The sequence below is a fragment of the Procambarus clarkii genome, chromosome 78, assembly GCF_040958095.1.
Source record: "Procambarus clarkii isolate CNS0578487 chromosome 78, FALCON_Pclarkii_2.0, whole genome shotgun sequence".
NCBI classification, from domain to species: Eukaryota; Metazoa; Arthropoda; class Malacostraca; order Decapoda; family Cambaridae; genus Procambarus; species Procambarus clarkii.
The window spans coordinates 19,005,345-19,021,276 of record NC_091227.1 but is presented as its reverse complement, the minus strand read 5'-3'; the positions used below and the strand labels follow the sequence as shown (position 1 = coordinate 19,021,276).

General features: G+C 46.0%; 1 protein-coding gene across 2 annotated transcripts in view; it reads left to right on the top strand.

The window, feature by feature from the left end:
• The window catches only part of LOC123746070 (uncharacterized), a 63,343-nt gene that overhangs the window by 2,392 nt on the left and 45,019 nt on the right, over nt 1-15,932 (top strand). The window contains exon 1 of one of the 2 annotated variants that reach the window (XM_069314143.1): nt 8,242-8,862. The exons of the other annotated variant lie outside the window; for it this stretch is intronic. The gene's annotated coding sequence lies outside the window, so the exon portion shown is untranslated. Of the gene's footprint in view, nt 1-8,241; nt 8,863-15,932 lie in introns of those variants that run through there. 2 annotated transcript variants of the gene reach the window in all.

The window sequence follows — 15,932 nt, the reverse complement described above, 5'->3', positions numbered from 1 at the left end:
AACGATCTGAGGGCAAGTGATTAGAGGCATCGCCTACAGCCTGCTGTTAAATACATACCCGCACGCCACTGCCAACATTTCTCAGAATTGTGGCCAACAAATTTTAACCCTTGTGCCCAGATTTTTATTATCTAGATTTTAATTATGAGGAAGTGTAAATACACTACCTACGTCCTAGTGGATAATGAAGAACAGGCAAAGATGACATTCAAGACGTATTTGGTTTGCTTAGAAGTATCCGTTTGGAAAACTATAGGCTACTCAAATGATCCAATCACGCCTCTGATAACATGATATCTTTTTTTGTATACACTCAAACAATTGCACCATGACACTAATGACGTTGGCAGGGGACATGGTTCATGCCCCCCTTAAGAGACGTCCTTATGTCATGCACACACCCCTAAGAGTGAGACGTCCTCTGTGGATTAATTAGGCTTTCTAGTTTGATGTTAGTATTCGAATGGTGTTGTGTGGTGGGAAAATAATCTACCGAGCAGGATTCACCAAGCATTTACGCATTCACTTACGAAACCTGTTCATCTATCGCCATCATTGTTCAACAATGATGGCGCCTCTACTTACATTTATTAAACAGATTACGAGCATGGAAACTTCACAACCCAAGATTATTATTGTTATAAACAACCTCGTAGTGCTTCGGAGTTCATAAATTGTTTAATTAATGTAAACAAAGCCGCTATAAATGATGAAAGATGTACAGGTTTCGTAAGAGAACGAGTATATGTTTGACGAAACCTGATCCTGAACTCAGTTTAACTACAGATTATATATCTCGCGCAACAAATGCAAAGAACCATAAACTCTTCATTAGAAGGTTTAAGAATTCGTGGAGTCTCATATAAACACATTCCTTAACCACTGTAATGTGCACCTGTTTGGGCAAAAAAATCATAGTGCAAGTATTAAGGAGGTATTTTTGTTGTTTTGATAAACGTTCAGGTAAAGTTAATGTCAAAATGTTTCCAAACTCAACTATTTTCATTTCAAAACACAGTGATGAAAACATTAAAAACATAACAATTTAGCCTAATTAAAAAAAAAACGCAAGCACAACTAGGTGAAAATACACGCGCGCGCGCACACACACACACACCTAGCACAACTAGGTGAGTACACACACACACACACACACACACACACACACACACACACACACACACACACACACACACACACACACACACACACACACACACACACACGCACACACACACACACACACACACACACACACACACACACGCACACACACACACACACACCAGAGGTTAATATAACAATAAACATGTCTCCTGCAACACAGTGCTATAAAGGAGCCCAGGTGGGTAGTCTGGGGGGAGGTTCTGAGGCACTTCCTCTTACATCAGCAACGAGACAAAACGACGTCGATGAAGAAAGGTTTGTGTAGAAACAGGAAGGAGCTCACAGCGAAGTATTTTTTTGAGTAACGTCAGAGTTGTTCCCTTAGCCATTTATGGTATTACAATTCCTTCTCACTTCGCTGCAGGAGTTCGATGTGGGCCACGCCAAGGTATGACTCCAGGTGCACAGAGATGCACAGGAGTCAAGACTAGCCGCCAAGGGAATAGACTCGTTCTTTACACACAGAAATCACAATCGCGTGATGCATCAAATGAACAAATCCATAAGGGTCGTGACGAGGATTCGAACCTGAGTCCGAGATCAACCCAGACGCTGCCTTAATCGACTGAGCTACGATACGGTCAAAAGGAGTTGAAACCGAAGTTCTATTGAACTTGCTGGATCCTGCAGCCTCTCCGAGGCACAAACCAGGGTTTTACACAACTCCCCCCATCGAATCCTCGTCACGGCCCTTGTGGATTTGTTCATTAGACTCGTTCTTCTCAATACTTGCTGACGATGCAAAAGTTATGAGGAGGATTAAGACAGAGGATGATAGTGTGAGGCTACAAGATGACCTAGACAAACTGAAGGAATGGTCAAACAAATGAATACTAAAGTTCAACCCAAGTAAATGTAAGGTAATGAACCTAGGTAGAGGAAATAGGCCAGACACAGGATACTGAATGGGAGATGAAGTCCTTCACAAAACGGACAAGGAGAAAGATCTAGGAGTTAATATCATGCCAAATCTGTCTCCTGAAGCCCACATCAAAAGAATAACATCGGCGGCGTATGCGAGGCTGGCTAATATCAAAACTGCCTTCAGAAACTTGTGAAGGGAATCTTTCAGAACCTTGTATAGCACGTATGTAAGGCCAATCCTGGAGTATGGGGCCCCAACATGGAGCCCGTACCTTGTCAAGCACAAGACGAAGCTGGAAAAGTTCAGAGGTATGCCACTAGGCTAGTCCCAGAACTAAGAGGCATGAGTTACGAGGAAAGACTGCGTGAAATGCACCTTACGTCGCTGGAAGACAGAAGAGCTCGGGGAAACATGATCACCACTTACAAAATTCTCAGGGGGAATTGACAGGGTAGACAAGGATGGCTTATTACCATGGGTGGTACACGCACAAGGGAACACAGGTGGAAACTGAGTACCCAAATGAGCCACAGAGACATTAGAAATAACTTTTTCAGTGTAAGAGTAGTTAGTAAATGGAATGCATTAGGCAGTGATGTGGTGGAGGATGACTTCATACACAGTTTCAAATGTAGATATGATAGAGCCTAATAGGCTCAGAAATTTGTACACCAGTTGATTGACGGCTGAGAGACGGGACCAAAGAGCTAAAGCTCAACCCCCGCAAGCACAACTAGGTAAACACATACACACACATATAGGAGCCTTTCGGCTGAGTAGACAGCGCTCTGGGGTCGTAGTCCTAAGGGCCCGGGTTCGATTCCCGGCAGAGGCATAAGCGAATGGGTAGTTTCTTTGACCCTGGTGTACCTGTTCACCTAGCAGTAAATAGGTACCTGGGAGTTACACAACTGTTACGGGCTGCTTCCTGGGAATGTATATGTGTGCGCGCGTTTAAGAGAAATATATGTAGTAGACATAATAGTGGAAACATAAATTGGTTAGAAAGGCGGGGTCCAAGAGCTAATACCTCGAGAAAATTGATAGAATTATTTATTTTCCGGTTGACTGTACAGGCAGAGTGACGGTGTCCGGTGCCGGCTTGGCCGAGAGGTGCCGAGGGAGTTGGTGGGTATTGGTGAGTACTCCCCTGAGGTCGTGGTGCATCCGTTGTCTCGTTAACGAATGCATTATTATGGTCCTCAACGAACTAATTACACAATCGACTTGAGAATGGTCCAGGACGGACCGAAACGTCGTCGTCCCTTCATTTTCTAATGTGTGGATTGGTCAACCTACTTCAGCCACGTTATTGTGACTTATCGCCTGCATATGGCACACATAAATCAACGTTTTCTGTACATCGATGGATTAGGTTAGGTGGGCGGCTTGGGTCCGCACGTTTCTGGTTATGCCAGGAGCTTCTACGTTGTACATTGTGCGAGATCAAGAGAACGGGGTACCTGGTGTGTCTTCGGGATGGGTGGTGGGCGTGCGGCTCCTGCTCCGCCGGACGTCACTACATCACTACATCAGGGAGCCGGTCGGCCGAGCGGACAGCACGCGGGGCTTGTGATCCTGTGGTCCTGGGTTCGATCCCAGGCGCCGGCGAGAAACAATGGGCAGAGTTTCTTTCACCCTATGCCCCTGTTACCTAGCAGTAAAATAGGTACCTGGGTGTTAGCCAGATGTCACGGGCTGCTTCCTGGGGGTGGAGGCCTGGTCGAGGACTGGGCCGCGGGGACACTAAAAAGCCCCGAAATCATCTCAAGATAACCTCAAGATAACCATCACGCCTCACCAATTTTGTCCGCCTGGGCTCGAGTTCAGGGGGCTGGAACTATCCGGACTCTGCTCTTTGGCTGCTTCTGTGTTCGACTCCCTAGAATTCCCAGGACACCTTGGGCCTCATAGGTGTCCATAGTCTCTGGGTGTCCATAGTCTCCCGTCGATCAGGTTTCATCCCCTTCATCCTTGTGTTAACAATGACGAATAGAAATTAAACCTCGAAATACTTCGGTGCTTCTCCTTGGAAGATTTTAAATCTCAGTTGGGTACCAGTTAGCTACCCCTGTGATCCTTCTTTTTTGGAGAGCATTCATGATGAAGTCAGTAGATCGACGGTCTACGAACTCCGATGATGCGATTGACTGATGAAGATTAAGCCACCCAAAAGGTGGCACGGGCATGAATAACCCGTAATCTGATGATCCTGAATGGTAAATATATATACTTGCTGGGACCTATACGGGGGGATGGGGCAAGGGTACCTACCTACCTTGAGGTGCTTCCGGGGCTTAGTGTCCCCGCGGCCCGGTCGTCGACCAGGCCTCCTCAAGGGTGAGTGTTGGAAGCACACAGATGAGTCAGATGTTATTACTGAAAACTAGTCTTAGGTGAGTGATGCCCAGCTGGGCATGGAGGCTTGGTGCCCACGTCGCCATTCATGGCTCCATGAGGATGTGTGATGAAGGTCAGCTACGCCACTCGACAGATAAACGAAAGGCAGGACCGGGAGCTGAGGCTCGATCACCGAAATGTATATAGCTAGATATGTATAAATGTTTAAATATACAAATTCCCTCAATTTAAATTAAAACTCTCCATCATCTTCCCCCCTCCCATCAATTCCCCCCATCCCATCAACTCCCCCATCCCATCAACTCCCCCATCCCATCATCTTCCCCCTCCCATCAACTCCCCCCTCCCATCAACTCCCCCCTCCCATCAACTCCCCCCCTCCCATCAACTCCCCCCCTCCCATCAACTTTCCCCCCCTCCCATCAACTCCCCCCTCCCATCAACTTCCCCCATCACGTGGAGTGCTTCATAGTCTACTGCTCCGCCAATATCACCCCACGTTCTCATCACGCGAAATTTCTATATATAAAAGAATGTATGTATGATGAAGCTTGTGTCAACCCTTACCATACTTTGCAAGGTGACTGGTGATTGTATGCCGACTGTCATAGGAGGGTGTTAGGGATCGATTACTATGATAATAGTAGCCAATTCTACTTTAAGTAGGATTGGCTTTTATTGTGACAAGCCGAAGACGCTTATGATGTCTGAAATGTGGGTTTAGTTGTCCATAGTGATAATTTTTTTATTCAACTTCATCTTTGTTATACGCTAATTTGGCTGCAATGTCTGTGATATAACCCATCATAATGACACAGACATGCAGCCAAATTAGCGTGTAACAAAGATAAAGTTGAATTAGATCTAGGTATCCCCATTTCTGCTGTCAACACTATATATTGTTCCAAACACTCAGGTCTGATAGGAGAGAAATTACTGACTCCCAACGACCTGAAAGCACCAGTATAAAAAGCTATGATTTGTTCAGATCTGAAACTTATGTATATGGGCAGCACAAAACGTGGACCAGACTGTGCGACACAGTGGTTGCCAGGATCAGGTTGGGTTACCTGTGGCAGGTGGCTACAGGTGACGGATCGAACAATCCTGAGCACTCCAGATGCAAACTCTGGGAGCAGGAACTGGGGCATGATCTTGCACACTACATCACCGAATGCCCAGTTATCAGACCATTCAGACCAGTTGGCATGAGGTACCTGGAGCTTTGCAATTACTTTATTCACTCTCGTGTTCTTGAGGATATCCTCATATTGCACCCAAAATTTGCCAGTGCCGGCTACTGAACATATGGCCCTGTGCCAACAAATAAACTTACAAGATAAATATTTGTTGATGCACTTGGAGAGATGTGTGTGTAAGGTTTTGTTGGGGTGATGTATCTTAGCACCAGCAGACTCCCGCCCAGTACCCCCCAACTCCCAGTACCCCCTTGGCACAAGCAGGGGGGAGAGGGAGGGGGGGACAGGAGCAGCAGTAGGAAAGTTTGGACAAGGGGCAAGAGAACACAGCCCTCCATCTCTCTGTCTTCAACCACCTCACCACTTGACCGCACTTGAGATCTGGAGGATTATCTTACGTGTAACTTCTCGAGCCTGTCCTCGGGGTAGGCTCGGTCCAACCGGCTGTCAACCCACATTCATTAATATTAACGTCTCGAGTATTCAACATTTACATTTTCTCAAACATCAATGAATGTCATTTCATATTCATCCTTCACCTTCATAATTACATACTAAAATATTTTGAATAGTTAGACCTAACTCAGGCTAGGAGAGGTGGTTAGGTTGTGTTGGCAGTATGTGTAAAATGTATGTATATGTTGACTAATCTACAATTGTTACGGGCTCGCCATAGACCGTGCTACATGGACACCTCGTTCTGAGTAGCTAAATCTGAAACAACAACAACAACAATCCACACACTAGAAAGTGAAGGGGCGACGACGTTTAGGTCCGTCCTGGACCATTCTCACAATCGACTTGAGAATGGTCCAGGACGGACCGAAACGTCGTCTTCCCTGCACCTTCTAGTGTGTGGTCTGGTCAACATATTTCAGCCACGTTATTGTGACTCCTCGTCTGCTGATGTAATATGCACAGACTTCACGAAAGCTTCCGACAAGTGTGACTCTTAAATGAGGCAAGTGCAATGTTTGCAACTTTAACTAAACTCACACAAAGGACCCATGATAACAGTGAGATAGAGATACCAGAATTCAATGTTTTCAGATGTGATAGGAAACACAGGCTACAGGATGGGGTCAGCCTGTACACCAAAGACACACTCATCTGCACTGAGCTGCTAAACACCACAAACTATATGGTGGAAGTGCTGATAATAATAATAAAAAATTAGAAATTCTAAATGTAGAAATTCGAAATTTTAGAATTCTAAAATTTAGAATTTCTAAATCTGGTGATTGTCCTTGTATACAAATCACAAGATGCAAATCCACGGCAGTTTAAAGGCGAATTTATGGAAACGAACGTATTGCTAACACCGCGTGGACCTCGCGGTGTATGGCAGGCCGTACAGAGCGCGGCTGCGGATAATTTACAGTCTCCGTGGTGTAGTGGTAAGACACTCGCCTGGCGTTCCGCGAGCGCTATGTCATGGGTTCGTATCCTGGCCGGGGAGGATTTACTGGGCGCAATTCCTTAACTGTAGCCTCTGTTTAACGCAACAGTAAAATGTGTACTTGGATGAAAAAACTATTCTTCGCGGCAGGGGATCGTATTCCAGGGACCTGCCCGAAACGCTACGCGTACTAGTGGCTGTACAAGAATGTGACAACTCTTGTATATATCTCAAAAAAAAAAAAAAAAAAAAAAAAATTGAGAGTGGCGCTGGAGTCGCGTTTGGCGATGTTCAGTGTTTGTCTCAGGTATACACAGGTCCTGTGAAAACAAACTGTGACCACGCACCGTCAGCAGGTACTTATTGCTCCCTAATACATGCCCTGATATCCGCAATGGGTAGAGTTTCTCTCACCCTATGCCCCTGTTACCTAGCAGTAAAATAGGTACCTGGGTGTTAGTCAGCTGTCACGGGCTGCTTCCTGGGGGTGGAGGCCTGGTCGAGGACCGGGCCGCGGGGACACTAAAAGCCCCGAAATCATCTCAAGATAACCTCAAGAAGATACCAAGGCAGGCTCTGCTATTGAACTGGGTGTGTGTTTATACTTTGTGCCTGAAGGATCGAGCATTTAGCTCTTGGACCCCGCCTTTCTAACCGTCAATTGTGTAATGTACTGACTCTCAACCTATTTTCCTAATAGGAAAATCATATCCACTACATTTCTCTCTAACACACACACTTATCCCCAAGATGCAGCTCGCAACATCTGACTAACTCCCAGGTACCTATTTACTGCTAGGTGAACAAGGGCACCAGTTGAAAGAAACGCGGTACATTTTGTTTCTGCCAAAGCCGGGAATCGAACCCTGGCCTTCAGGAATCGATCCACGAGCACTGGCTGCTTGGCCGCGAAGACCTCTTTTGTGAGTGAGTGAGTGAGTGAGTGAGTCCCAGCGACGCCAAGACCTGTACAAGATGAGCCCCCCTCCTCTCGCCCCCCCTTGTCTCTCACCCCCTTCAAATCCCCCCCTCAACTCCCCCTCCCCCTTCAAATCCCCCCCTCCACCCCACCATCAAATGCATTTGTTGACAAGTGCCTCTCATTCCCCCTCCCCTCCACACCTGTTTCCTCGGCAGGTGCATTTCTCCAGGGCTGCTGCAGGCGTACGCCCCCCTTGTTGACAGGTGTGCCGTCCCACACCCCCCTCGTTGACAGGTGTGCCTTCCCACACCACACCTGCAGCTACCAGCGCAGTCGTCCATACGTCCCCACACCAGCCGGAGAGGACAATGGCTGTGGTTCCTCGAAGTGTGTGTGTTCGCCGGTCTCTTTGATCGCTCTGACGCCCGCAAACCCAAATATTAGCCTCGATCCGGCCTGTGTTTGTGTGTTCCTCCCTCTCTCCCTCTCTCACCTACCTACCTCTCCCTCACCCCCCTTCTACCTCCCTACCTCTCCCTCTCTCCCCCCTCCCTCTTCATCCTGTCCCCCACTTTCACTCGTTATGTCCTTCGTCACCTTCTTCAAGTCTGTCATTAACTTTGCAAATCGACTTTTTTGTTTTTATTTTGCCCCGAGGGGCGAGTTTACTGGGCAGCGTCGCTCGTCCTAGGAGTGGACACACCGCCATAGTGACAGTATTGGGCAGCGTCGCTCGTCCTGTGAGTGGACACACCGCCATAGTGACAGTATTGGGCAGCGTCGCTCGTCCTGTGAGTGGACACACCGCCATAGTGACAGTATTGGGCAGCGTCGCTCGTCCTAGGAGTGGACACACCGCCACAGCAGCATGTACAACACTCCCCAATAGGAAGAAAACCCGTTGGATTGTTCATCCTGCCACTTGTACCAAGACACAGATAGGACACAGGTAAACAGACGGTTAAACAAGAGATTAACATCTTACAACCCTCCTCACGTTTTCGTTATCTTACGGGTGCAAAGTGGGAGAAGCTGTTAAGCACAGTTTCTATACTTGATAAAAGCGCTTTCTTAACTCAAACAATGTGGGAGGTTTATTTCACTTCACTTATTTTTAATATCTTAGATGGGCTTAATTTCTCAGGTAGTCAAAGAGTTACAGCCCCGCTCCTGTGCCAGGTAAGTCCACTACGGGCTCACCATAGCCCGTGCTACTTGTTCCGCTCCTGTGCCAGGTAAGTCCACTACGGGCTCACCATAGCCCGTGCTACTTGGAACTTGTTTCAGAGTTGCTGAATCTATAATGGGATGGAAACGAGAACTGTGATGTTCAGCTGTCGTTCCCACCCCTAGTCTCCATGGGTTCGTGTATCCAAGACGAAATCTTACACTTACGGATTTCCTCTTTCTGCTACCTCCTATTCCTCTATAATGACTGAGGTTGTCGGCAGCGACTGCATTGTACCAGCGTGACATGTTCTGACATGATCTGACATGTTCTGACATGTTCTGACATGATCTGACATGTTCTGACATGTTCTGACATGATCTGACATGTTCTGACATGATCTGACATGTTCTGACATGATCTGACATGTTCTGACATGTTCTGACATGTTCTGACATGTTCTGACATGTTCTGACATGATCTGACATGTTCTGACATGTTCTGACATGTTCTGACATGTTCTGACATGTTCTGACATGATCTGACATGTTCTGACATGTTCTGACATGTTCTGACATGTTCTGACATGTTCTGACATGATCTGACATGTTCTGACATGATCTGACATGTTCTGACATGTTCTGACATGTTCTGACATGTTCTGACATGTTCTGACATGATCTGACATGTTCTGACATGTTCTGACATGTTCTGACATGTTCTGACATGTTCTGACATGATCTGACATGTTCTGACATGATCTGACATGTTCTGACATGATCTGACATGTTCTGACATGATCTGACATGTTCTGACATGTTCTGACATGATCTGACATGTTCTGACATGTTCTTCTATTCTTTCCTCGGCTGCCTTGTTTTGGCAATAAGTTGATATGATGCCTCTGATTTGTTTGAGTGGTCTTGGGGATTAAGTATTCAATATGGTCGCCTGTAGCATCCTCAGCAGCAAGCTGTTGTTGTTATTGTTGTATTAGATGCAGCTACTCGGAACAAAATGTTCCAAAGTAGCACGGGCTATGGTGAGCCCGTTATGAACTTACCTGCCACAGGAGCGGGGCTGTAACTTTATGGAGCCGCAAGCACATCTTCTCGTTCGTTTGAACAGATTCCAGCATGAGAGGGAATCCCTAGGGACTTGATCATCCTCCCCCCTTGGCTTGATAGCAACTTCACAGATCACTTCCTTTTCAGCTGCTGTCACTCTGTTTCCTATCTGGTTTCTTCTGAGACTTCTCAGTGCCGCTCTTGAGTGGATGATCAACACTTGTGCTCACTTGTGCTCACACTTGTGCTCCTTGCTAGACATCTTAGCATCCCAACAGTGGCGGTGAGCATCAAGTTATCCCAGTATCTGAGCATCTAGATGCTCCCCCACTGGAGCATCGCAATGCTAGCCATGACAGCCATCTATAAACATGCTTCAAACACCATTTAAATTACAGCCAAGTCTATATCTAATTAGTGAATATACGAAACATAATGACCAAACAATTTACTTTTTTTGGCCCTAATTTTATCCTGATAAATATAGATATGATTTGTTCAAATGTGTACCATCAAGCAAAGGTAATCATAGAACCTAATTCTGTAAATGTGTTCTCTCTTTGTTCACAGCTGTGTTATCAGAGTTCTACCCGTTCTCGCACTTGCTTATAGTCAATATTGACTTATTTAATAAGTGCATATGTGACATACTAATTGATTGTGAATATTTTAGTTTACCTTGAAAAGCTTCATAAAAAACACCGACCTGACCTAACCTTCTTAGTATGTTAAGATAGCATCTTATTGCTTCGTAATTACAATTATTACTTAACCTAGCTAGTTGTACGCACTCCCGCCACTCTCTCAACGCTAAATAAGAGGCAATGTGAGAGCGGAGGTGGAAGAGTTATAGCTATAAAAGAGCTATTATACACAATGAGTTTATTTATAGACGTACCGAGAAAGCAGTCAATGTCACTACTATTAAGTTATTAAAAGAAAATCGGTACATTTTAAAGCACTTGGCGATACAAGTGCTACATTTACATCCAAAGTTGCGGTATGATGAATCATAACTTTTATAATTGTAGACATTATAGAATTATACCTTTTTCTTTTCGTGAGGTAAATGAGATAACCTTATCAAGACGTGGAAACACTTACCGTATGGATCACTTAGCGTATGTATGGACACACACACACACACACTGTCACACTCTCACACGCACACGCACACACACTCACACACGCACACGGACACGCACACACACACACACAATGAGCCATAGAGACGTTTAAAAAGATTTTTTTCAGTGTCAGAGTAGTAGACAAATGGAATGCATTAGGAAGTGATGTGGTGGAGGCTGACTCCATACACAGCTTTAAGTGTAGATATGATAAGAGCCCAATAGGCTCAGGAACCTGTACACCAGTTGATTGACGCTTGAGAGGCGGGACCAAAGAGACAGAGCTCAACCCCCGCAAGCCCAACTAGGTAAGTACACACACACACACACACACACACACACACACACACACACACACACACACACACACACACACACACACACACACGCACACAGCGGTTAATAAAATCAATAGTACCAATACTAACTCGATCACACCAGTGTGTAAGTGGTGGTGATGGTGATGGTAGTAGTGGTGGTGGTGGTGATGGTGATGGTAGTAGTGGTGGTGGTGGTGGTGGTGATGGTGATGGTAGTAGTGGTGGTGGTGATGGTGATGGTAGTAGTGGTGGTGGTGGTGATGGTGATGGTAGTAGTAGTGGTGGTGGTGGTGATGCTAGTAGTGGTGGTGGTGGTGGTGATGGTAGTAGTGGTGGTGGTAGTAGTGGCACCTACCTCACCGTACTCCCAACACAGACTACAGAGACTGTAGCTCTCCAGGCCCGGCTCCTAGCCTTGTTATGCCTAATGCTGCTGGAATTTTCCTGATGCCGGAAATTTTTCCTGGTATCTGGCCTGGGAGATGTGGATGGAGGTGGCTTCCATAGCTTCTACTTTCAGTGGGTTCCACTTGCTGGCCACCATACAGGGTGCGATTATTTCCTTATAACCCTTGCTCATTTTATAGCTGTACACCTTGTATATTCCTCCTTGGTATTTTGTATGTAACGAGCATGTTCCCTCTGTTCCTTCTCCTGCCTCTCTGTCTTCCTTAACTTACACTTGTTAGGCTTGAACTCTAACAGACATCTGTCTTTCCTAGTTCCCCATTCTCTCTCTTCTCCATTCCCACTACTCATCTCCCTCTTCCATCCAAACACCATTCCACCCTTCCCTTGCACCTCTTTCTTCCCCTCCCTCCCTCCCCCCCCCTCCCACTCTCCCTCCCTCCCTCCCTCGTCACAACAGTAACCCCACAGCACCACTCGCTGTCTCTGTTATTACGGGCTCACCATAGCCCGTGCTACATGGACACTTCATTCTGAGTAGGTAAATCTAAAAACAACGTGTCTCTGTTGGTTTAAGCAAGTGAAAGCGAGGCCCCAACAGGGAATTCCTCAACGGTAATCAATTATTGGTCTTTTGCAAGCGTGGTGATGTTGCCTGATTGATTGTTGAGTCTTGGGGACGCAGGTGTTATGTTGCTAATGGGTTCACCTTGCTGGGCTTGACAATATCAGGCTTCAGCTCTTGGGACCATCGTGTCAATCTTCGTTCGTCTACAGTACAGGTTCTTGTATCTGTTGGTTTTGTTGCGTATACATTTTAATTCACGTCTACCTTGTGATGGTTCCGGGATAGTGAAGTAGTCTTTTGTGGGATATCGTGTCAGAGACATTCTGTCAAACTCAACATATCAATGTATCTCACCTTTTGGGTCCTGATTTATGTCAATCTGTCTTAAAATTATATATGGTTTGTGAGAGAAGGGATTTGCTTCTCTCCTGAACTCGGATTCAATCCCCGGGGCAGAACACAAACTGTTGTTGATCTAGGAGGTAAATAGGTACTGGATAAGCACCTCCAAAGGATACCTGATCAACCAGGCTGTGACTCATACGTCAGGCTGCGAGCAGCCGCGTCCAACAGCCTGGTTGACCAGTCCAGCAACCAGGAGGCCTGGTCGACGACCGGGCCGCGGGGACGCTAAGCTCCGGAAGCACCTCAAGGTAACCTCAAGGTAAGGTAACCCCAGGAGTTAGGCAGCTGTTGTGGGTTGCAGCCTGGGGAGAGTCATGAATAGGTGGTCTAGGAGGTCGGGGCTTCGATTAGCCTGAGTTTATAGTTACTGCTATATCCACCAGTCTTAGAATAGTCGTTCCTCCGGCCGACCTTCCCTCGTTTACCTGCAGACGATGTTAACCGATCAATACATAGGAGAAGTTTATTGTAAAGGTCCGGGGAGTTGATAGATTATGCGTGCCGCTGTGTGTGTGTGTGTGTGTGTGTGTGTGTGTGTGTGTGTGTGTGTGTGTGTGTGTGTGTGTGTGTACACTCACCGTGTTGTGCTTGCGGGGGTTGAACTTCAGCTCTTCATGCCGCTTTCCCTTTTTCAGTTTATTGATGTGCTTCTTGAGATTTGGGCACCATACAACTGCTGCATATTCCAGTTTTGGTCTCACAAAAGTCATGAACAGTTTTTTAGCATTTCATCATCCATGTAATTAAAAGCAAGTCTGAAGTTGGTAAGCGACACATACGCTCTTCTTACAATGTTCTTTATGTGTTCCTCTGGCGACAGTTTACTATCCAAAACCACCCCCCCCCCCCCCCCCCAGGTCTCCTTCTTTATTAGAGTTCTGTAATTCCTTTCCACATAATTTGTAAGTTGTGTGTGGTCTATTTTCTCCAGTTCCACATTCCATAACATGGCATTTATTCACATTGAATTTCATTTGCCACTTGACGCTCCAAGCACTTATTTCATCAATTTGAAGGGCATTACAATCGTCTGCGTCTCCTGTCTTTCCCAGTATCTTAGCAGCATCCGCAAACATGTTCATATAATTCTGTATTCCTTCTGGTGGATGGTTTATGTAGACGATGAACATTACTGGTGCAAGAACTGAACCCTGTGGTACCCCGCTAGTAACACTCCTCCAGTCAGATACAGTGTCTCTGATTACTGCCATCATCTGTCTGTCAATTAGAAAGTTTTTCATCCATGTCACAAGTCTCCCTGTCACCCCCTCTAGCATGTTCCAATTTCCAGAACAGCCTCTTGTATTAGACTCTATCAAAAGCCTTTTTTTTAGATCCAGTTAGACACAGTTAACCCAACCACCTCTTTCCTGTAGTATCTCTGCGGCTCTATCATAAGAGCTAAGTAGATGTGTTATCTACTCGCCTTAATATCGTTATGGCTGAGGCCACGTTAAACAGTTGCACGGCTCTAATAGCTCAAGAGATCAATAAACTCAAGAGGTCACTAGGTGTCAGGGGGTCAAGAGGTCACTTGACTACTTAAATCACCAGTGCACGCTGTTACTAGGTTACACATAGTCACCTAGAACACGTTCACAACCTCACTCTGTTGTCCAGACCACACACTAGAAGGTGAAGGGACGACGACGTTTCGGTCCGTCCTGGACCATTCTCAAGTCGATTGAGAATGGTCCAGGACGGACCGAAACGTCGTCGTCGTCCCTTCACCTTCTAGTGTGTGGTCTGGTCAACATACTTTAGCCACGTTATTGTGACTCAACGCCAACCACACACTGTTGACAGGTCCGTCGGCACAAGGTCATCCAGTTGACAGGTATAATCACTAAATCACTCAGCTGACAGGTGCGTATAATCACTAGGTCACCAGGTCACAGCATCACCAAGGTCCTGTGAGGCGGAAATCGCGTGACTTTGGATGATAAACTGCAGTTAAACACTTTCTTTTCCCTTTGGACGGGCAAGCCAGCCGCCCCACACCCAAAGGTGGGCCAAGCGTTCTCCTCTGAGCGCGATGTTTATATTTTTTCACTTTTCCCGCCACAATTTTCGCGCCACGTCGTTCATTTTGGTATCAAATTGTTCGCAATAGAATGATGTACGTATATATAGTTGCATATAAGAACATACTAGTCTCACTTTCCTATACTTTCGACGAACACTTGATAACTTTTCTCTCTCTCAAACGTGTTTCTTTCAATGCTTTCGTCATGGATTGGTTCTTGGTCACTACTGACGAGTCAGGTCATGAGTCAGGTCATGAGTCAGGCCATGAGTCAGGTCATGAGTCAGGCCATGAGTCAGGTCATGAGTCAGGTCATGAGTCAGGCCATGAGTCAGGCCATGAGTCAGGTCATGAGTCAGGCCATGAGTCAGGTCACTAGCCAGGCTTCTGTGTCTCAAGCTTCTATCCGTGTTGTCGCGTTCTGCTGCTGGACCTACTACAACATTTGTCTATATCTGCTCTGTCGACACCCTTTAGGATCTTATATGTCGTGAGTATGTCTCCTTTTTTGCTGTCTTATCTAATGTGGTTCAATCCGGCTCCCCTCGTTATTTTCTCGTACTCCAAATCCTCTGTTGGAGTACGAGATCAGTCTTGCGGTGAGTCTCTTGAAACTTTCTCGCGTTTCATCTTGGGCTTCTTTAACACGGGGTTGCCATACCAGGGCTGCCTACTGCAGCACTGGTCTGACATAGGTGTGTGAGGTGTCGAATGTCTACTTATGTAAGTACCCGAGAGTCACATAGATGTTGAATAGCTTTGCAACATGTTCCTGATGTATTTCTCACGTCATTTTGACCTTTGGAAACATAGTTTGTGTTATGTGTTCTTCTAGATCATTTTCTGATAGAAAATAGGAATTCTATTTATTTATCATGAGGAATTCTATTTTTTCATCCTGAGGAATAGGCTTAACTGAGAGTCTATTCT